Raw genomic sequence first — 23,406 nt, forward strand, 5'->3', positions numbered from 1 at the left:
AAAAAAAAAAAAAAAGGAAGTGGTCTCAGTCAGAAGAATTTACGCATATGTAACCTGTGTTTAGGTTGAAAGGTCTTGTTTATATTCTTTAAAAAAAATTTGTCCAGTAGTGAATATAGATTGGAGTGCAACTGCAGAAGTTAAGATAGTCTTTAAAAACTTGAGTGGACTCAATGATTACTACCCAGGAATAAAAAATACATTTCAAGTGGTCTTTTAGAAGGAAAAGTATTGAATTAAAATGAAGGAATCCTATTTCCCCATCCATATTTTTAGCTCATCTAAAATAATTGTGCATATATAAAAAGACAATGATGTTTCAGTTGGTATAACAAACTCCAAAGGCTTCAATAATTTACACTCAAATTTTTTCTTATTTTCGTTTTTTGAATATGTTTTTCTTTCAGAGGCAGAATATGGGATCATTACTTGGGCAACATTGAGTGTCACAATTTTGTCTAAAAAATGCCTTCTTATTGTCTACCATTCTTATCAGAATATTTAGAGTCTTTAGGCAGTGACTGTCTTGGCTTTTACCAGCTGCAATTTATTTTTTTATAAAGTACAGAAATATATATTCTTTTAACACGAAAACACATTTTACTGTTGAAATAGGTAATATGCTATACTCCAGACATAGAATAAAAATATCTGACCCTAATATTTTACATTAGTAAGTGAAACTGAGATAGTTGTAATAAATATATTTTACATATTGATATTTTTAAGTGATCAAGTACCACAAAAGGCAAAGTGCTGGACCTGTATTTTAAAATTAATTATTCTTCATAGCCAACTGACAGGGCATAGGCTAAACCTTATGAAAAAATTATATGAGTTTACCTTATTTGAAGAATATCTAATTTTTTAATAAGGAATGATATGAGTACTATTTCTTCCAGATAGCAAGAAAACGATGTAATGTTTTCATTCCATCACAGTGATTTTTTTCATTCTATTTTTTCTTAAGATATTATAAAATGCTGACTTGAAAATAGAGCCACATTTTGCAAAAGCATTAAGTGAGCATTGATTTTTTTTTAAGATGGAGGCATAACTGCAGTGTCAAAAATAAGTATCATGAATGACTAGTTCTGCAGTGTAGCAGGCAATTCAATCAAATAATTTGACTATTTGAGCACTTTAAAAAGAACACCTTGTGCTAAAACCAAGGGTATCTAGCGACTCCTTCAGTCCATGTATAAAATATCTCTTGTAAGACATGTATACTCCAACACATTCTGTATTTGTTGTCTCATTTAGTTTCCATTCTATTTGTTCTCTCTATTTTTGATCATAGCAGATATAATAATGACAGCCAGGCCAAAAACTAAATACTCTTAGTTTTTTCATCTGTCAATATGATTGATATATACTACTTGAAAATAACATGTTCTGTTGTGACTAATCAAAATACTGCAGTTTTGCAGTATAGCCAGCATGTAATAAAACCTGAGAAAACAAAATGTACGATAACTCCTGTTCATGTATTCTTTTAAAATAATGGCATTTGACATTACAGTTGTAATTTCTTTATGTAAACCTAGTATTCTAACCTATTTAGCTTTTGTGGGATTATTTGCTGGATGTCTAGTTGGAAAAGCAAAAGATGAAGCTTCCAGATTCATGAAGTTCTTACCTAGTATATTAAATAGTAAAAAGTCTATCATAAATTTTTCTTACTATTAATTGGTCCCCAAAGCACCAATTTTGCACATATGCTAAATTAGGTTCATTTACATCCATCAGCTAATCCGAAAGACTTCAACATCATAGGCAGCAACTCCACCTGTCTAACTGAACTTCTGCAAGATAGGAGACGACCTTTCTTCAGGACCGCGGACAGCGCTCCAGGCATTGATTTATTCTGGAGTAGTACATTGAAAGTAGTACATTGAATGGGTAATGTGCCATTTGAAGTGACAATGTGCATAATTCTACCACACAGAGTCTGGGAATTTGAATTATTGCGTTGTTCACATTGTCAAGAGGACTATTTTGTTAACTGTGCTGTGTGTATATTTCAGTGTGACTTACTGGGATTGCCTGGCCTACCCAGGTTGTGCTAATAGTCATTCCTTTCCAGGGCATACTACTACAAAAGCTATTTACATAACTGTGAATTCCCTCATGAGCACTAAACTCCTGTTCTTCATTAAAAAAAAAAAACTGAAGAACCACCAAGAAATCAGAATACTGAATAATATGCTATCAGTGTTCAGGGGCTAAAGACATTTCTAAAATGTACAATTAGCTACTGCTTTGAATTCTCCACCTTCAGTTTTTCATCTGTTATGAGAGTAATCAGACTAATTATCATTCTTTCTCATTAAACTTCGCTCCCAGGACAAAAACACAAACATCCCAAAAAAAAACACCCTAAAACAAAAACAGCAAAAATCCTAAAATTACCCCCCACAATACTAGAAAAGAATGACTGGATGGTGTGGAAGATGCCTTAGAGTAGGACAATTTTGAAGTTATTACAAGTTTCTCCCCAATACTGATACTATACAACACAGTTCTGAGACTATATGATTGATAAAGTCATTACATAGTGTTCACTGACCAGATTGAACTCTTTTTAAAATTGTGTCAGTTTTGTAATTTGTTCCTTTTTCAAAGGGAACAAAAAACACTATTTGGTGACAGGGAATCATATATTTAGTAATAGTGAGATTTACACACCTTATCCCATTGTTTCATTTGCTTTTTGTCTATTTTAACCATATGGCAACCTTTATTTCTAGAAGCCAAAGCTCTGTGGGTTCCAAGGTCAAAGCAGAAATGACAAACTGCAAACACATACATATATGCACACACACAGAGAAGCTGTATCTAAAAGTAAGCCTCAACACACACACACACACACACACACACACACACACACACACACACACAGAAGGTCCTGACATGAAGAGATATCAAGCCTATGATAAATTAGCAAAGAACAAAATGCATATCATATTCATGCAAAGCTTGTTCCAACAACAACAAAATGCCAGTAGCTTCATCCTTCACTGTGTTTTTATGTTTACTGACACTAATGACCTCTTATTCTTGGGCACTATTACTTGAGAAGCAATTTTAGTTTTCTATTCTCCCAGTGAAAATGAATCTTATTCTAGTTAGCTGCCACCTGCTGGGGCATGTACAAATGTGTAATAATCCTTACAGCGTAGTTTAAAAAGACAATGCCTATACCTTTTGCAAAAGACAGCAAATACATATCCCAGGACAATCTGAATTTCAAAGATGTTTCAAAGGTTCTTCCATGCCATACGTATATTTAAATTGTTTCACATGGAATTCTTTCTAACGATTTCACTTGACTTGTCGCCGAAGTCCTGCTGTTACATGACATTTGAGACACCTCATCTCACAGTAACACCTGACCTCTTCTTCCATGCATATGGCCTGTTGTATGGAAGCTAAACTAAAATAAACAGCCTGTTCATCCATGGCATTAGAGGTGCCAGAGAATAAAGTCGGAACTGACATCAGTTAAAACCACACTGTTGCATACCTACACTTCACTCTTCCTAACTACGAATGCTATGCTATGCAATCCCTTGTGATTCTGAACACATATCAGCTGTTCCACCAACATTCTGCTGCATTGATGATTAATGACATTTAGAGTTTTAATTAATTTTTAGATGCCAAAAGAAGTGTATCTTAATTAGGAAATTGAATTGGAATAGCTTTACATTTCCTGGAAGCTTCCCTCCCTTCCTTTTAAAAATTTTAGTCTGTGCAATCTTCAGTGGGTTTTAACAGAAGAAAATGGAACGGTAAGACTTCCAGCCATCACTTATTTTTCAGTCACCTTTCTTCTGTTGGTTTCATATTGTTTGTTTGGTTAGTTGGTTGTTTAATAAGTTCCTAAGGACACTGAAAGCTGCCGGTGATGGTTACAGGAATGGTTTCTATAAAAGTTAGGCAAATTAAAAATTGAAATATTATTACCTATCTTCCAGCAACTAAACTACAGGCTAATTAAGATTGGAATGAATCGATCATCTCTTGTGAAATAATCATTAATCCATAAGGTAATTTCTGATGACAGAATACTTACAGTATGAAGATGAAGAAATGCTAGAAGGTTGTCTGTGTGTTACCGAAAGGATAGTAGTAGTAAGTTTTCTAATGTCCTCTACTCCCTAAATTGGAAATCATTATCTAGGGAGTCTCAGCTAGGTCGTGGTGTTTCGTAAAGAACTTCTTGAAGGTAAAAATATCAGGGAATGAGAGTCATTAAAAGTTTCTGCCGTTTACGATCCACCCTGGTGACTCCCCCTACCCTAATGGGACGTCCTCCGAGTTTTTTTTCAGACTCTCTGGATACTGGCACTCGTTAAAATGAATGTCTGTACTTCAGCACAGAACTAAGGAGCAGGGTTAATGGGAAAATGGGCGGACGGAATGAAGGCTTGGGAGTCCGTCAGACCCGCAGGCAGACACACAGATTCTTGCCATCTGTCTCTCTTCGCCTCGCGTGAGTCCCAGTAGCTGAGGCCACTTCCTGACACGTCCACTTATTAAATTATTTTATGTGGAGAACGCGAGCGCCCGCAGCCAACCGAGCCAGTTGTATCCTTGACGGGAATTGGCTGAGGCGAGCGGGACAAAGCCACTCGCAGCGAATCGGTCCAGCGGGGACCCCGAGAGCGCCGGGCTCCGCCGCGCTAAGGTTCGCCTTCTTCCTCTCCAGGCGTTAAAAGCCCCTCGCCCACCCTCGGTCCCTCCTGTGGGAACGTACACCTCGGGAGGCAGCCCCGAGCAGAGCCCACCGGGGGGAGTCCTTACCTCTCGCTGCGGGCGAGGTAGGCAGGGAGGGGGAGGGGTGGTCCTCGGGGAGGAGCAGCCGGAGGAGGTCGGGCGGGAAGTCGGCTGCTCCCGGACAGAGGAGCGCAGCCGCGGGCGCCGAGCGCGAGTGACGGCGGCGGCAGAGACGGAGACCGTGGAGCAGCGGCGGCGGCGGCGGCGGCGGCGGAGACAGACACGCCTCCTGGCGGGGGTTCCTCGCCTCTTGCTTTAAAGGCGCCGCGCTCCTTTCCCTGCGGCCCCCGCACACTCCCGGCGGCTACGGCCACCAGGGCGCAGCGCTCCCCTCCCCCCGGACCTCAGGAGCGACAGTGCAAGAATTCTGGGCGCCTCCAGGCTCGGACGTTATAAGTCCTCTCTCCGGGACATCATCTCTTGCGCACACCCCCGTCTGCTCTGGGATCGGGGGACCAGGACTGAGATATTCGGTCAAAGAGTGATGCAAACCCCCAAGGAATTTGCCTGGCCCTGGGTTGTGACAACACCTGTAAGGAGCCTGAGCATGTACGGTTCTGGGTGGTGGCTTTTATACCTCTTCGAAACCATAGCAACGAAACTTCTTTGCCGCCAGGATTTGGGGAGCAGCTCATAGTCTCCAAAGTGGCCCTTTTAGTCCAACTACTGCCATTTCCCTTTGATGTTTGCTGTAAAGATTTTGACTGGTTCCTTACTTCGCCTTCACCTCCTGTGTACACTCTCTCAATGCTCTCTCCTCGGGCTGCCCGTACCCCTTTAGATGCCTGGAATCCGCGCACCTCTCTCGCCTCCGTTGCTCAAAGTAGAATGAGACTTCTCCCGGGAGTCTACGAGAAGTCTCTATGCCTGTTTGAAGGCTTAATGGCAAACATCTTCTTGGCCCCCGCTCCCCCCCACCCCCATGTCTCCGAGGTCTTTGAACGGTCAACCCAAGCAATTCGCAGAAAGAAGTTGGGTTTTTAGATCTGGTGGAAGCCGAACGTGAGATCTCAGCCTCTAAGGTTGGAGAAAGGAGCCTGGGGAGAAGTCCCGGCTAGGCAGCCGCCAGTCTAAATCCCCTGGAGGACTTTTTACTGGGCCCGAGGTGGGGAGGGGCACCTAAGACCTCGAGTCTTCCCGGGCTCTGTTTCAGGGAGGAGCCTCCGGCCAAGAGCTGTATAGGTTTCCCTGCTTCTCGGCAGAAACGATTAGCTTCTGCAAACAATCTCTGATTTCTGCTCCTCTGGGTCGGATAAGTCAACATCTATTCAATACCATTGCTATTTTATCCTCGGCCCTACAATATTAACTAGAGCAGAGACTTAGCAAGTTGCCCCCAGAGGAAGTTAGCGAGCCGCGATTCGCGAGAAGGTTTAAGTGAGGCTGAGCCGGAACAGGCCGTGTGCTGAGCCTGGAGACAATTTTCAAACGGGTTGTAGAAGGAAGGGGCCAGGTGAGATCCCGTGGGTCTGCGGGGTCCTATAGCAGCCCTGATCCCCAGCGGCACTCGGATCTCTAATTTCGAAGGCCCAAAAGCAGAGGCTCTGCGTACCAGGGGACAAATGGTCTTGGCTGGAGACGAGCGTTTTTTCCTTTGGTTGCTTCTTTCTTGGAGCCCTCCCCCGACCCCACTCCCATAAAATTAAGCCCTCGCCGGAGCCTGGCTCAGTATTGCCACCCTCCACGCCCTGGGGCTAGCGCCTGATTCAGCCTAGTCCTGGAACACACAGAAACAGTCCTGCCAAGCCCTACCTGGCTCTCGCGCAAAACCACCAGTCTCCAGCTTCTTGGACACCACTTCGGAGTCTCCTTACCTCCTACATGCCTACTGTGCCCGCCTTGGTTAGGGAGACTCAGGACTTAACAAAGGTTAAGGAGAGATTAGTTAGTGGCAATGGAGAGTCTGTTAGTCATTTAAAGATCCAGGGGGTGGCAGGGAGGCTCCCGTAATTAAGTCAACAGCACCCTTGTTGTACGGAGTAAATAAATAGTCAATGACTCCATTGTGCCTCATGGAGCGGGCAGCACAGACGCGTGACTGGCTCTGGGCGCCTGGGCTCCAGCTGCTGTGACCTGCAGCCTAATGGGCCCTTGAGGCACAGCCCAGTTTGGGCCAGGCCCGGAAAAAAATACCCTATTCAGTCCCATTCCCCCACCGGAGGAATGGAGACAACTTGTCTACTGGCCAAAGACACTGTCCTTGCCATCATACAACCCGGCCTTACCACTTCCAGGAGGGAGGAGCAAAAAGCTGCCCACAGAATAGATTCCAGCGCAAATCCCTGGGTGAAGGCAACCTGCTCTGTTTCGTTGCGGCTCTGAGAGAGCAGAACAGGGAGTGTGTCTCATTTGACTTTAAGTGTTCAGCATAGGGTTTGGCATGCAGTGGGTACTGAATGAAAAAATGAGATTACTGGCTCAACCTTCCACATTCCACACTGTTGTCCCCTATGCCTTTTATCAGGGAAAGGGGAGGCTTCAAACAACTTCCTCTAAGTACTATCTGTATTCCTAGAGCCTGGTCATAAATTTCTTTTCCAGAGCAACCAGGACACATTTATAAAGAAAGAAATAACAGGCTCTAGCAAGGGCTTGGAGGGGCAGGGGGAGAGAGCTAGGAGAATGAAACAAATCAAAATTATGCATGTTGTGACAAATTCATTTCCTCAATAACAAAATGTTATCTGAATTCTAATGAGAAAAGTAGAATAACAAGGGAACATTAGACTGCACACACCCATTTAACCCTTCAAAGTAAAATTCTTCAACACCATAAAGAGGTATTTTCCAGAATTTATTTCAGGGTTTATGAGGTTACACTTTAAGGGAGCAGATCTCGTTTCTTTAAGGTCAGTGGTGAAGCTTTTTCTTCTCCATTCCCAGTCATCCTTAAGAAGTAATCTTCTGTCTCTGAGGAGGTCACTGAGTTCCTCAGCTAGAGTCTTATGCAGGAACCACTCCAGCTCTCAAAGTACTCTTAGAACATTAGCAGGTCTACAATTCTGACTCCTGAGGGCCCCAAAGGGGCCAATCAGAATTGCCAACCTGACTACAGGTTTTCTTTGCTTGTATGTTTTGGTCTTCCTTGTTGATTTTGTTTTTAATTTTCTTAATGTTTATTTTTGAGAGAGAGATACAGAGGGTGAGCAGGGGAGGAGCAAAGAGAGAGGGAGACAAACTAAACTCACAAGCCAGATCAAGACCAGAGCTGAAGTCAGACGCTTAACCTACTGAGCCACCCAGGCGCCCCTTGGTCTGCCTTGTTTGTATTAAATTAGAATCACAAAGTATTACTTTGGATCATTTAGTCCCAAGGCTTCAGTTTACAAGCCACACAAAACAAGGTGAAGGAAGAGGAGTGACTTGCTAAGGATGCCACAGGATGGAGACTGCCTTCTAGCTGTGTAGAGCAGCATCAGGCTGTCTCCTGTCATCCTTCTTCAAAACTTAGAATCATATGAAATTAAGACCAAAAGAGACTTCAAGGACTTCTACTCTATTTCAGGGTTACAGAACTTTCTCTCATCTGAAAAAAAAATGTACATATGTTTACTTGGCTTTGACATTTTTCATACAACAATAGAAGATATGCATATCCCCTGAATGCTCATTGTGGGCTAATCCACTCTCCACATCCCAGACTAAAAGCCTCCAATCTAGACCAACAACATCATTTTATAGCTGATGAACTCTAAACAGCAACAACAAAAACTCTAGAGTTGGAGTGAATTAAGGACAATTCCTGGATACTAGGCATCCTGATTCCCACCTGTCCCCATTCCCTCAAGTCTTCTTAGCTGTAATTGGACATAAATTACACTGAGGTATTAATAACTCATAATGACTTAATGGATTTTTATCTTAGGATAATTAATACCTGACCTTGAAGGATGGGGTCTATTATTCATCTCTGAAACCTCTCAATATATTTACTGAGTACATTCTATCTGTCAGGCACTGCTCTAGTGCTAGCAAAATGGCAGTAAATAAACAAAGCCCCTGCCCTCACTGAAGGCAGTTTAATGTCAGGAAGATAGACAACAAACAAATATACAAGCAAATATATAAGATGTCAGATAGGAGTGTTAAAGAAAAAAAGCAAAGTGAGCAGAATAGGGCATCTTGGGAAGACAGGGATGGGGGAAGGTGTTATGTTAGATAGGGTGGTCAGGGAAGGTCTCCCTGATTAGTTGACATTTGAGTAGAACTCTGAAGGAAGTAAGAGAGAGATCCATGTACCTAGTTGAAAGAAGAAGAGGAAACATCAGGTGCCAAGTTCTTATGGTTATAACAAGTGTAAAATCCCTCAGGAAGATCAATGAAGCCAATTCCCAGAGATGAGATAGGAGATTGATAGAAAATCCAGTAAGAGAGCAACAGAGGATCAGGTCCTAGAGGATTTTGGACTTTTCTCTAAAAACAACACATAAGCCTTGGGAGGGTTTTGAGAGGGGAGATGTATTATCTGACATAAATGTAAAAAGATATCTCTGGCCATTCTATTAACATTGGCTAGACTTAATAAAGGGAAAGATTTCAACAGGACAACTAGTTAGGAGACTACTGAAACAATCCAGAGAAGAGCCAACTGTGGATAGTAGGAGGATAGTAGAATGAGGACAGTAAAAAAGTGTTGAGATCACAGATATATTTTTAAGTAAAGCTGAGAGAATTTGATATGTCAAATAAGGAATGACTCCAAGGTTTGGGGCCTGAGTAACTGCAGAATGGAATTACTATTTATTGAGATGAGAAAGACGATGAAAGAACAAGTTTGGAAGATATTGGATGAATAATGCATGAGAATTTGGACATAGTAGGTTTCTGACATGCCTCTAGATAGAGAGGCCAAATAGGCAGTGGTATACAATAAATGTGGAGCTCAGAAGAGAGGTATACATTGGGAGTCATCAGGTCATAGAGTTATGAGACAAAAGAGATCCTCTAGGGGATAAATATTGACAGAGAAATGAGGAGTTCTCAAGATTGAGCACTGAGACATTCCAAAGTATAGACATTGAGGAGATGAGAAAGAAACAGCAAAGGAGACAGAGAAGTAGCAGCCACTGAGTACAGGAGAACCAAGATTTTTCCCAGAAGCCTAGTGAATAAAGTAATCCCCCCAGTGAGTGACTGCTCCATATGCTAAATGCTGCTGATAGATGAGATGAGTGAGCGGTGAGAATTGGCCACTTGATTTAAGGGCATGGAAGGCACTAGTGAGCTTGATGAGAGTGTGCTTGGAGTAGTGGTAGAGATTAAAGCATGCTTGAAATAAGTTCAGGAGAGAATAGGAGCAGAGGAATTGAAGATGGAGAATAAAACCATTCTTCCTCCAAGGAATTTTGTTCTTAAGTAGAGAAGAGAAACAGGGCAGTATCTAAAGGACAAGGTGGAGTTAAGGGATTTTATTTTTAAACAAGAAGATAGTATAGAACGTTAGGATTCTGATGGGAGTAAATCAACTGCTGTTGGAGAAGAGATGAATGGTTGCTCTAACTAGTCATAAGAAGATGGGATCAAGTAGACAAATACGGGGGTCAGCCTTGAATAGAGGGGTCCATTAATTCAAGAAATAGGAGGAATTGGCAATAGGTAAATTGGTGTTATAAGTGATATTGAGGGCCTACTTCTCCTGTGTGAGCTCCAAAGCCCCAGGCTGGGCCGCCTTGCTCCATAGATACCTGCCTTACTATTCTCTGGCTCCTACCATCCTCAGTCTCAGAAAGATGCCTGCTTGCTTGGTCCTACCCTGTAGCTTACATACTGACATTTTCATGAAGGCAATGGAAAGGAAGGAGAAAATAGGAAGTGGAAGAGGATGTGAGGTCCTCTTGTTATTCTCTGCATTTTCTTTATGAAATAATAATAAAAAACATAAGCTGTGTGTCTTGGAAAGGAGAGGACATATTAGATGTTTAGGGAGAATAGAGAAAGTGTGAATTTTTTAAAAGATTTCTTATTTATTTTGAAAGAGAGAGAAAGAGAGTAAAGTGGGGGAAAGCCATGGAGAGAAGAAGAAAGAGAGAATCCCAAGTAGAATACACACTGACAGCACAGAGCCCCATATGGGGCTCAAACTCACAAACCTTGAGGTCATGACCTGAGCCAAAACCAAGAGTTGGATGCTTAACCAATTGAGCCACCCAGCTACCATAAGAAAGTATGAAATTTTATTTAGGAGAATGGAAGAATGAAATGATAATTAAATCTAGTTGGATGCTTGGCCTACACTCAGAGCCACTTGAAATTAATGATCAGTAATTTAACTAGTGAGCATTATCATAAAAAAAGAAAGTACTCTTCCTTTTTTTAAAATTTTATTGTTATTTAAGTAATCTCTACACCCAATGTGGGGCTCGAACTCAAGACCCTGAGAGCAAGAGTCTCATGCTCTTCTGACTTAGCCAGATTGGCACCCCTCATGTATGTTTCTTTAGCCATATTTAGTGTACAGGTGCAGGTTAGGAGTAGATAAAGAGTTGCACTTAAGAAGGCTTGAAGTAGTCAGGGAGAGGGAGAGAGGCAAACCATGAGAGACTCTTGAATGCTGAGAACAAACTGAGGACTGATGGGTGTGAAGGGGGAGGGGGGAGATGGGCATGGAGGAGGGCATTTGTGGGGATGAGCACTGGGTGTTATATGGAAACCAACTTGACAATAAACTATTTGTAAAAAAAAAAAAATGACAGAGTTAAATGTGTATGCAAGGTTGTTCTTATGCTGATAAAACCTGAAAAGCAAGAGTAAAGTGAGGATACAAAGAAGGAAGAAGGGATCAAAAAAGCTTATAGGGTTAGTGGGGTCACTCTTTGGTACAAGTTTTGATATAGCTAGGGTAATGAAGAGAGTGAATGAGTTGAAAAGGTAGGACGTGATGTTTTAAGAGTTGTTAGTGATACTTAAATTTAAAATTATAAAGAGGATATAGCTTTTGACAATGATAAAGCCTAGGGCCCCATTGTTAAAGATAGCCACTGGCCACATGCATCTATTTAAATTTAAATTTTAATTGATTAAAATTAGCTGTCATGGCAGGTTGTTGAAGAAGACCACTGGCCTTGTGTGATTGGCTATATGTGAAAGTCCACACAAGAATCTTAGAATATTGTACACAAAGATTCTTGATGATCTTGAGCAAATTCCTAAAAATGCAGCGTGTAGAAAGTATACAGTACAGATTACAAATGAAAAGCTGGATATGGTTAAAGCAGAACCAGATGTTAAGAAATTTTAAAAGACTAACTTCAGGGTGGCCTACTAGAAGAGGTGATTCTTCTGGCTGAAAATGAACTAAATCTGGCAAGAAAAATGATACAGTGGAAATCATGGGAGCCTTTTAGTAGAAGAGCCTCCTGCCATCCAATGGAAATGGCCAATATAATCATTATTAAATGAATAGTGTGTTGATGTGAAACTGATGTAATTAAATGTTCTGTTATATTAAAAAAATTTAAATCCAATTCCTCACTCACATCAGCCACTTTTCTAACGGTCAATAACCACATGTGTCTGATGGCTACTATATTGGGCAGTGCAGATACAGAATATTTTTGCCATTACAAGAAGTTTTGTTAGAACAGTGCTGGAGCAAGTCTGGGAGTAGGTGATAGAGGTAGGTAGAGGACAAGATGGTTAGATGAGTGAAGGCCAAGGAAGAAAGGCCATGATATTTGAAATACCATTGATTTGGTTATTGAAATCATCAATAATGATCACAGGAATAGTTCTGATGAGAGTGACAATGAGAAGCTGATGTCTTCAAGGAATGGGCTGGAAGTGGTGACACAGGATCAGAGAGAAAGGTTAACAGGTAGTAAAGTCCGTTGGCATAAACTTTAAAGTTTCAAGGGTTTTAGGAAGAATGCATGAATATTGATGTCTGGAAGCAGCAAGAATACCTACTCCATCTCCAGGCCCAGTAGCAGTAGTGGTAAAGGCGAGAAATAGCCATCACAGGGCCCCTGGGTGGCTTAGTCAGTTAAGTGTCTGACTTCGACTCAGGTCATGATCTCATGGTTCGTGAGTTCAAGCCCCATATTGGGCTCTGTACTGAGAGCTCAGAGCCTGGAGCCTACTTCTGATTCTGTGTCTCCCTCTCTCTCCACCCTCCCCTGCTCACACTCTGTCTGTGTCTCTCTCAAATATAAATAAACATTTAAAATTAAAAAAAAAAAGAAAGAAGAAATAGCCATCACATGAGAGGTCTGCAATTCTCTGAAGGAAAAATTCAAAGAAGAAGCTCATAACAAACTAAAAGTTCACAGGGGTCCAGTGGAAAGGTTTTTATTTGGGAATGTACATAGCAATTTGGAGATAAGAAGTGATATGGGATGACCTCCAAGGCCAAGGCTTTTTGTAAGGGCTGATATAAATAGAGATGAAAGGCAAGTTGGGGTTATGCCTAATGGTCCCCAAAGCAAATTGTGGTGCCATGGCTGTGTTATTTGTGGGGTAGATGAGTGGGATTTTTCTGGGATCCTCTTTTTACTTCCCCCTATGAAGGTATGGATCAGGGAAGGTTTTATCAAATTCATAATTCCTATTTTAAGGATGATAAGACTAATACAGAGAGAGGTCATGTACTTGCCTATGGGCACACAGCTAACAAATGCAAAACTAGGATTCCAACCTTTGTAGTTTATTGTTCTTGCAAGTACATCAGAGGAGGCTGGTAGAATACAATAGAATCTGTCCCAGCTCTTATCCCAAAGGGTTTCAGATGTTGCTGTAAACTGTGAGGGCTAAAGCCCTACAGATCAGGCTGGGGATGCACAGGGCTGGAGAATATGGAGCAACTAGGATTGAGCATATTTGCTCCCTCAGCACACCCTTGAGAAAAACCTTTGTCTGGAGCCAGAAATCAGAAACAGTTGCCTCTCAGTGAGGAAACCAGCTTAAAAGCAAGCTGAAGGCTCTTTCTCTCAGACTTTATCAGAGTCCAGAACTTGATCTGATCCCTTAAGAGTGTTCTCAACAGAACCTAAAGGATATTCTTCATCAAGAGCTCTCTTCCTGTAATAAGTAAAACTAAAGACAAAAACTTCTAGTAATGACCCTTCATCCATAATAATATCTTCCTAGTTATTCCTTCTATGGGAGAATCTATACCTGCTAGCTATATTCTCACTGTCTATGTAACTGTTTAGTGCCTTCCAAAATGGGACGTGGACATTATTTCTAAGAATAATGTGTTCATGGGCTGTTTTAATCTATGAGAAGATAGAGTTAACTTCTGTATGTCACAGGATTCAAGCAAATTTTGTAAACTGGTTCAGAATGTCAAATAGGGCTTTATAGGTTTGTTTGTTTTTTTTAATTCAGCACTGAAACATTCTGATTGATTCACTTCATCATAAAGAAGTTTTTGGATACAGTTAGGGCTGTTTCCTTAATGGGCCCTACCTAGAGAAGTCATTCGTGCTGTAGAAAGCTGATATGGAGAACCTTTAGAAACTCACCAGGGTGCCAGTAGATTTTTCCTCCTTTACTTTAAAGGGGTGATTCTAATTAGCAAAGTTTTCAAATTTATTATTGCAGGATTTCAAATTTCTTAAAGCTTCAAGGGCTGACATTCATTAGGGATATGGACACTGCTGACCACCTACCTTTTACATTCCTTCCTACCAAAGAATCACATGGGCTGTTGGAGCACATCTCTCATGACCTTGTTTGCATGTGCACTGTTGGAGAGCACACAACAGAGGTAACAGAATTCAGTTATGGCTTTTAATTCTGTAAATTAATGAATGAGGCAATAAGTTTAAAATGAAAAGGAAAAATGAAAGGAGAGGAAGCTAGAAACAAAATGCAGGCCCTTATTCTGTATCCTAAAGGAAAATGTAAGAATGGATAAATCAACTTTTATTTTGCAATCTGTTGTACTGACAAACTTTTAATACATAACTGTTTTAATCTGCTGCCGGATCAGTGTCCCTTTGTAAACATACATTAAATCTGAGTGCAAAGAGATGAACAACAGCAATGCATCACTTAATTGCATCAACATTTAATGTAGTTGATCATGTAAAAATCAGAAGCAGATTTAGCCTTCTCTGTAGACTGTAGGGACTAAGCGTCTGTTGACCACATTTCTACTTTACAAACAGAGCTACCCAACCAAGACTTGTTTACAAACTGGAAATGTGGTCAAACACACTGTCCTTGATATTTTATTTGCTCTTCTAGGCTGACAAATTGATAACATTGGAGTTATTTCAACAAAACTAGATACATATGTAATTAGAAAAAAAGAAGAAAAAAATCTGTGATATGGAAATGAATGATACCTGATAATTAGAAATTATTATTCTGATGAGTAAAAGAGAAGAAATGTAATAATTTCCCTATTTACCAATATTTACCCTTTATATTATTTTATTTAATTAATTTATTACAAAATTTTCAAATGTTTATTTTTGAGAGAGAGAACAGAGAGTGGGGAGGGGCAGAGAGAGAGGGAGAATCTGAAGCAGGCTCCAGGCTCTGAAGTCTCAGCAATGAGTCCAACATGGGGCTTGAACTCATGAACCGTGAGATCATGACCTGAGCCAAAGTCAGATGCTTAACTCACTGAGCCACCCAGGCACCTTTAATATTTATTCATTTTAAAGCAAGACATAGGTTTCATATTTACATGTACTTCATTATATTTATGACACTACAAGGAAGGAATTAGGAATTAAGATCTAATTTTTCTGGAGCCAGAGCTTTGGAAATTGGTCTCAATTACATGAGGGTGAATTTAGGATTTGCAGGTCTTTTTCATTTATTTCTTCTCATTCTATACTTATAATAACTATTACAGAGAGTCAAGATATATATCTGCCTCACTTCATAAATGAAGAACAAGAGTAATTTTATGGCACAGCAAAAACAACCTTACAATAAGAGTTCCACCAACTGAATTTCTATTTATATATAATGTCTTTGGTAATTCAGTTAACACCTATAGGCTTCTGTTTTCTCATTTGTGAAATCAAAAGCAGAAAGCTATTTTGAAATCTAAGAAGTCCTTGCAGTTAAAACAAACAAACAAAAAAAAATAGTTTTTTTGACAGAACCAGGATCTCATTAAAGTCACTGGTGGAACAAGGGCGGTACTCAGGCCTCGAAACTGACTATTATCCAGATGATGAAACATATCTGAAATCAAAAGCGGAGCTGCAGAAGATGTATAGTTGTCTGCTTTTTCGCTTTATTTAGAGTCATCAGAAACATACAAAACTTATACTCTAACTTGAAAATATATCCTACCAAAGAAAGATAGTTTTTTTCACTTAGCAAAAACCACTAAAAATACTAATCTGATAATTTTATGCATAAAATTAAAATTATACAGGAAATGATAATTATAAAAAATGTTATAAATATCACACTGATTAAACTCACTCATTATTTCAACCCAAGCAACTAAACATTTGTAAAGAATATTATACGACCAAATATACTGGGTGGAATGGTATTCTCCCCTAAAATTCATGTCCACGTAGAACCTGTGAATGTGATCTCATGAGTAGAGAGAGTCTTTTAGGTGTAATCAAGTTAAGATGGTGTCATACTGGATTAGAGTGGGCCCTAAATTCAATACGGCTGGTGCCTTAGAAGAAAAGGGAAATTTAGACACAGACACACACAGAGGGAGGTGCACCATGTGAAGAAGGAGACAGGGATAGGAGTGATATATCTACAGACCAAGGGTTTGACACCAAGGGATGTCAGCAACCACCAGAAGTTAAGGGAGAAGCATGGGACAATTTCTCCTTCAGAAATCCCCGAAGGAACTAACACTTCCAACACCTTAGTTCTGGATTTCTGACCTCCAGAACTGTGAGGAACTTAATTTTTGTTGTTTTAAGCCACCCATGTTGTAGTACTTTGTTATGGAGGACCTAGGAAACTAACACATGGACAGTCTGACCAAACAATATTAATAACTACTCATTTCAATTGAACTCTCAACACAGAGCTGCAATTTTTCTCTCTGACTCTTCTATAAAATTACTTCACATCTCCTGCCTTCTCCTCCAAACCCTCATCACAGCTTATAACATGGTTCATTCCTACTCGAGATAAAAGAAGCTACCAGACAGGAATTCTCTCATCACCCATCAGCAAATATACTCTACTGTTGCCACCAGCTGCCATATTATGCCATATCCTTGATCGTCCAAAAGATGGCATGATCCTACTTTTTCTTTTGAAGGGCATTGTGTGATTTGTGTCCTGGATTCTGTACCTGCATATATTTTCAAGCATTCTGATCCTGTCATTAAGCATCTCCTTCTTAAAAAAGAAAAGAACTTTCCATCCCATGTCTCTCTTCAGTTACCCTCCTATTTCTTCACTTATCTTCATAGCAAAAGTTCCTAAGTAATCTGAGCTTGTTTCTACTTCCCTATATCACCTTCTTGACATACTCCACTTGGGCATCTCTTCCCTCCATTCCACTGGAATTGTTCTTGACAAGATAACCAGCCTTCTCTACATTTCTCAGTCCCATGTTTCTGTTTTTCTCTTTATCTTCTTGATTTCTCAAGAGCATTTCATACTTGTAGACCAATATCACTCTGTTCAATATCACTTTCATTATGATGATTTAAAATGCTTTTATTATTGTTTTTGTTGTCATAATTATTTCATATTCATGCTACCATGTTTTTCTGCTTTTTTCAGTCTCCTTTATTTTATTATTTTTTTTAAATGTCTTTTTAAAATTTATTTCTCAGAGAGAGAGAGACAGTGTGAAGAGGGGAGGGCCAGAGAGAGGGAGATACAGAATCTGAAGCAGCCTCCAGGCTCTGAGCTAGCTGTCAGCACAGAGCCCGACGTGGGGCTCGAACCCACGAACTGTGAGATCATGACCTGAGCCGAAGTCGGACGCTTAACCGACTGAGCCACCCAGGCGCCCCTTTCAGTCTCCTTTACGATATCTCCCTTGTCTTGCTCATTTCTAAATGTTGTAGTGATCCAGGTTTTTAGATCTTATCTCATATTTCCAAGTGAATTAATCCAATGCCATGGCTTTAAAACACCATGTATATGCTTAAGACCTAAAATATTTTATCTTCAATTCTTACTTCTCTCATAAGCTCTAGACTTTTATACTCAATTGCACTTAAATGACTAATGGGACCATGTCCCAAACAGAACTACAAATCTACCTGAAACCTTTTATTTTCAGTCTATCCCTGATTCACAAATAGCAACAACATTTATTCCATTGTTCAAGTCAAAACCACAAGTCACTCATGATTCTCCTCTTTCTCCACCATCACCCTTATTGAAAATTCATTGCTGAGTCCTATTAGCTCTTCCTCTAAAATATATCCAAAATCTATCCATCTCTTCATGTTTATTGCTATGACCTTGACCCAAGCCACTATCATTTCTCATCTAGCCCGCTGCCATAACAGATTAAATTGTATCTTTGCTTTCTGCTATTCTCCCCTACAATCCACTCCCCACATAGCACCAAAGTTACCTTATGTAGCATCTCCCTGCTTCAAACTCTCTGATACCTGCTCCACTCAATGAAGTTTGTCATACTAAACTCCTTACCGTGGTCCTACAGAGCCTACTCATCTAACTTAATTTCCTATCAAGTTCAGCTTCTGTCACAACGGCCCCATTGTGAAAAACATTGCTTGTTTTTCCCTTTTTTCCTAAATACACAATGTTCCTTTAGCCCTCATGGTTTTTGCATTCATTTGCTCACTTTGCCACACTTCTTGTTCCTTCTGCTCAGAGTTCTCTTGCCCTAGATCTTCATGTGGTTGAATTATTCTCTTCTTTCAGGTCTTACTTCTGTTATTGCTTTCTCCAAGATGGCTTCCCTAAACCATCCAACCCCACCTGCTATGGTCCATCATGTTTTCCTGTTTCCTTTTCTTAGCATGTATCAGTATCTGATTCACTGTAATATAAGCCCCATAAAAATAGGGACCATGATTTCTGTCTTTATCACTCTATTCCCAGGGCCTGACATAGATTAAGTGGACAACAAACATTTATTAATGAAGTCTTATTATCTCACAAGTACTATGCAAAATACAACTGGTTTAGTCACAGAGATATTATACTTTCTTACATGTAAAACATCATATTATATTTATCTCATATTTTTCATATCATATATGATATAAATTATGAATTATGTCCATTCATAAATGCAAGCTACATATTGTAACAATTATTTCTACAAGCTTATAAGCTTCAAACTTTTCTTTATTTTCTTCCACAAATAGAATTTCACAATTAGATACAAGGAACACAATGATCAGTGCAGACGACCAATTTTTAGAGGGTAAGCCTCTGTTGTTTTTCTGGTCATTGAGCAGCCATTCTAGAAGACAACAATTCTGATTGTGCTCAAAAGTACCAGAGCTTTTAGTTCACATACTAATAGTGCATTGACCTTTTTACTGTCACCAAGACAAAATTATTTGGGATATTCATTATATTCTAATTACTTCTCCCCTGTCCCAAGATTACTTGTTTGTGATTGTTTAAGGCTCCATCAGGTGCTCTGTGTTCAGCTTTCTCCTATAATATCTGATGGGAGCATAGAAAAGAGAAAGTTATGTGTTGTTTTTTTATGGGTCCTTATACTCCTTTGCAGATTGAAGAAGGAACAAACATTTATTGAAAACTGTTGTATGCACTCTGTTGAGTATTTTGCATATTTTACTTCATTAAATTCTGCTAAAAACAATTCTTCAGAGAAGGTATGGAGATTAAGTATAGTCTTCAGATGTTAGGTCAACTCAGTGATTGTTGAGCCTAGTGCTGCTTACTTCCAAAGTTCACACTCTTTTCACTCCACTCTTGAAGAACAACTTTGATAACAAAGAAATACCATTTTTAAAGTGACATGTATTAGGTCAGATAGGAGGCCTCCTCCTGGCTGAGCATATGCTTGGTTTCACATCAGTACCATCAAGGAATTTTTAAAATGGTATTCCCTTATTTTCTATAAAGGTGGTTATATTCCAGGTGGATGACTCTGAAATATTTTGAAAGTAAACTAATTTTCATGGCCTTATCTCAGCATATTGTTGAAACATCCCCTTTATATGTCAGTTTTCTTATATTGTTTCATGACAACAACAACAACACCAACAACAACAAAAAGTAGGGGGTTATTGTTGTTTTTTCTGTTGAAATACCTTTTAAACAGAAAAGAATCCTAACTTCCAACTCCATTGACCCTATGTAAACTCTTCAATTTCAAAACTGATTTTAAGTCTGGCAGTTTCTAGTGCCTGCATTAGAAAGGTGAAAGAAATCCAAGATTAGACCTCTGAATGTGGGAAAGGAAGATATAATTGACAGAGAACAGGAGAAGATGTGTTCCCCAGCTCACTTCAACTGCAAAATAAGGACTGCCCCACCTTGGGTAAAGATTTTTCTAAAGACTGGAGCATATTGATGAAAAAACATTCTAAGACTATGGTGAGTCTTCTTATATAGCAATTATATTAATTAATTTATATAGATCTTGTGTACTATTTAATGCAGAATTGGAACACATGATCTGAATATTCAACAAAATAACTGAAATCAGATACTTTCAAGAAAATTTTACTTATGCTTACAGGTGAATGCATGTTTTCTAATTAGAAAATATACACACATGAGAATATTTCATAATGATAATATTTCATAATAGGGTACTTGTTTACAAGCATATAATTTCTGCATTTACTTTGTAGCCCCTTCTATCTCCCGTAAGAGTACACGGACATACAGTGATTTTTGTCTTTGTCAAAGAAAGTGCTACAATTTCTAAAGCTGCCCATTGAGTGTTTCTGAGCCATAGCCAAGAGCTATTTCAAAATGAGGACAGATTTCTTTTCTCCCTGGGGACAGACAGCATGATGCTTCCTCAGCCCTGCATTCTAAGCCTTTCTCCCTCAGATCTTGCCCAATCCCAGGTGCAAAAAGACACTTCTTCCACTATTAAAATGCTGACAGCAATCAAGGTGGGAGTAAGTCTATTTTTTATTCACTTCATGTTAAATTAAATCATCTGTAATTCTGTAACCATGAATTTAGCCACTCACTTAAAGAAAAACAAAAGAGATTTCAACCACTCTACTAGAAAAGAAACAACCACCAAATTGTTCTCAGATATAGGTCAGGAACAGGTCATTGTGAATGAAGTTAAACATAATTGAGACATACATTCATAATTTCTGGCACTGTGTTCATTCTCATTAAAGACCATGAAAATAGGGTGCTTTAGATACCAACAGTTAGAGCCATCTTATCTATCTGACCCATCGCTATGTTTTCTCAAGACTGGCTTCCTTTCCATCTTATTTGTATCTGCTATAGTAAAACAGCCATGCATTTTGTTATTGTTGCATTGCTTTTCCAATATAGTGGCTTTTTAATATTTTCACAGGACTTGAACAACCTGCATATAAATTCTCACAACATCCCTTCAGACTTCCCACATGGATTCAAACACCATATGCAATTATGTCATTTATATCAGTACAGAGAAACCAAGAAAGGTTAATCTTCCAATGCTTTTAACAGAGTTCTTTCTGCATCATGCCATTTTATTTCTCTGTGAGGAGAAAAAAACATGTAGTCATAGATGGTGATAAAAGAATTGAACCGAATAAGTCAGTATTGTATTAACGATATTGAGTCGAGCCTTGGCTCTCAGATTTTTCTCCAACATGCTACAATCCTAACAGACATGAAGATACCAACATCCTTCTCCACTATTTGGATTTCTACCTATTTAATGCCCAGGGTAGGACATGGAATGGGAGAAGAGAAAGTAATACATTTTGCATGTGTATCATTTGCTTTATGAAGAACAGCAATGTTAAATGATAAGTTTCAAAATCCCTAATATCAATCCCATTTTGAAATGAAAACAAGAGAAAGATATTATAATAACTCATCTCAACTACTATTTTAGTGTTTTTGTTTAGTGGGAAGGGTGTGTGTGTGTGTGTGTGTGTGTGTGTGTGTGTGTGTGAATGTTTTTACTGAATGCATGTCACCACTGTAGAATTCTCTCATCAGGACCAAGATTCCAGTTTGCTGTTTGGAATAGGCTTACATTTAGCCAGGAACGAGTGCACAAATACTTTTATACCATTCCTGCTGTCCCCTACCTATCAACTGCTATACCAGAGCTCTGGCAAAAATAGGACTTCACACAAGGGAAGGCCAAACTAACTTGAGGGTTGAACAAGAAAGCCAGGGACTTTATACAAAAACAGTTGCCAATGAGCTACTGAGCTATGCACGCAGAGAAATACGGATCTAAGATGAGACATGAATGAGTAAAAGAAGGATGGCAAACAGAACTCAGGTTCCACAAGCTAAGGGTCAAGATCTAAGCAGCAGAGCTGGAGACTCAGACACTTCAAGAAAGCACGTGAGACCAAATATAGGTACCAAGAGACTTGAGGTCAAGGGCAGGAATTCAGACAATTAAAGATGGTGCCACCTTCATCCAAAAAAAAAAAAAAGTAAGTAACATAAAATAAAATAAAATAAAACGACAACAAAAAAAGAAATGAACTATCTAACCATATAGGCATGAAAGACTCATTGATGTCTATTAGTAAGTGAAATAAGCCAACCTACAAAGGCTACATATTTGACAATCTGGAATTACAATCTGGAAAAGACAAAATGGTAAAAATATCAGTTCATGGGGTGTTTGAAGGGAGTGATGAATAAGTAGGGAGAAGAGAACTTTCATGGCAGTGAAACTACTCGTTACAATATAAAAATGGTAGATATATGTCATTACACATTTGTCAAGACCCATGGAATGTACAACACCAAGAGTGAATCCTAATGTAAACCATGAATTTTGGGTGATAATGATGTGTCAGTGTAGGTTCATTGATGGTGACAAAAGTACCACTCTTTTGCAGAATGTTGATAGCGGGAAAGCTGTGTCTGTTGCCTGTGGGGAGTGGTGGATGGAGGTATATGGGAACTCTACTCTTTGCTCCATTTTTCTATGAATCTAAAATTTCTCTAAAAAATAAAATCTATTTAAAAAAAGATGATACTATCAAGGTCAGAGTATAACCAGCAGTAAGACAGCTTTAGCGCTGACCCAGAACATCAGGCCAAAAGAATCCTAAGCATTTTGCTATCCAGGGCCAGGCCCAACATTAGAGCTCAAAACAAAACAAAACAAAACACCAGGATTGAACCTAGTATTAGATGATGCTGTGAACTGAATTGTATCCTCAAAAATCCATATTTGGAAGCCCTAATTCTCAATGTGATTGTATTTGGAGATGGGACCTATAGGAGGTAATTAATTTAGATGAGTTAGACCCTCATGATGAAACTAGTGTCCTTATAAGAAAAGACACCAGAACACTCACAGAAACACACATACTCTTTCTCTCTCCCATGTGAGGACACAGTGAGAATGTGGCCACCTGAAAATCAGAGTCCTCAGCAGGACCCAACCTTGCTGGCACCCTGAATTCAGAATTCTAGCCTCCAGAACTGTGAGAAAGTAAATATCTGCTCGTTAAGCCACAAGTCTATGGCATTTTGTTATGGTAGCCTGATCAGCCTAAGACAGATGTTATCAGCCAAGTCTCACTACTCTTTTTTGTTTGTTTG

The 23,406-nt window shown here is 39.5% G+C and overlaps 1 pseudogene; it reads left to right on the top strand.

The window, feature by feature from the left end:
* Nucleotides 1-3,274: 3,274 nt before the first annotated feature.
* On the top strand, nucleotides 3,275-12,166 carry LOC144228783 (NADH dehydrogenase [ubiquinone] 1 alpha subcomplex subunit 5-like; annotated as a pseudogene).
* The last annotated feature ends 11,240 nt before the right edge of the window (nucleotides 12,167-23,406 follow it).

The sequence above is a fragment of the Crocuta crocuta genome, unplaced genomic scaffold, assembly GCF_008692635.1.
Source record: "Crocuta crocuta isolate KB4526 unplaced genomic scaffold, BGI_CrCroc_1.0 scaffold401, whole genome shotgun sequence".
In the NCBI taxonomy this organism is placed as follows: domain Eukaryota; kingdom Metazoa; phylum Chordata; class Mammalia; order Carnivora; family Hyaenidae; genus Crocuta; species Crocuta crocuta.